Source organism: Penaeus monodon, chromosome 22 (genome assembly GCF_015228065.2).
Source record: "Penaeus monodon isolate SGIC_2016 chromosome 22, NSTDA_Pmon_1, whole genome shotgun sequence".
Lineage (NCBI taxonomy): Eukaryota > Metazoa > Arthropoda > Malacostraca > Decapoda > Penaeidae > Penaeus > Penaeus monodon.
In genome coordinates this window covers 42217998-42218394 of record NC_051407.1, presented here as the reverse complement: position 1 = coordinate 42218394, position 397 = coordinate 42217998, and the positions used below count along the sequence as shown (strand labels likewise).

General features: G+C 29.2%; 1 protein-coding gene across 1 annotated transcript in view; it reads left to right on the top strand.

Moving 5' to 3' along the window:
• The window catches only part of LOC119587159 (rhomboid-related protein 2-like), a gene marked incomplete in the record, with an annotated part of 10536 nt that overhangs the window by 1034 nt on the left and 9105 nt on the right, over positions 1-397 (top strand).

Sequence of the window (397 nt, the reverse complement as noted above, 5' to 3'; positions counted from 1 at the left end):
CCAATAATAAGCAGGATGACAAAAGTTAGAGGCAAACATTGATAAGGCATTGAAGTTCCTCGTTAGAAATGGTGCCGTGAAATTTAATTTTTTGATGGTTTTGACAATCATGAGAATAAAATTAATTAATATATAAATTACAGGAGATGGTTTTTAAATAATAGATAAGCTGTTTGCATGAAATTTTGTAATGTTTTTTTTGTAATGTCTAAATAAAGAAGTATGTAATAAATCTACGGTAGAATAGTTATGAATAACAAGTACTTTTATGTATTTTTTTTCTAAACCATATTTCATCAGGGAAAACACCTTACCACAAATTATGAAGGTGTGGACTTAGAGGCTTTATTTCTTTGTACCTTCAATTACCATTCGTTTTCATTGCCTCACCTTAGCG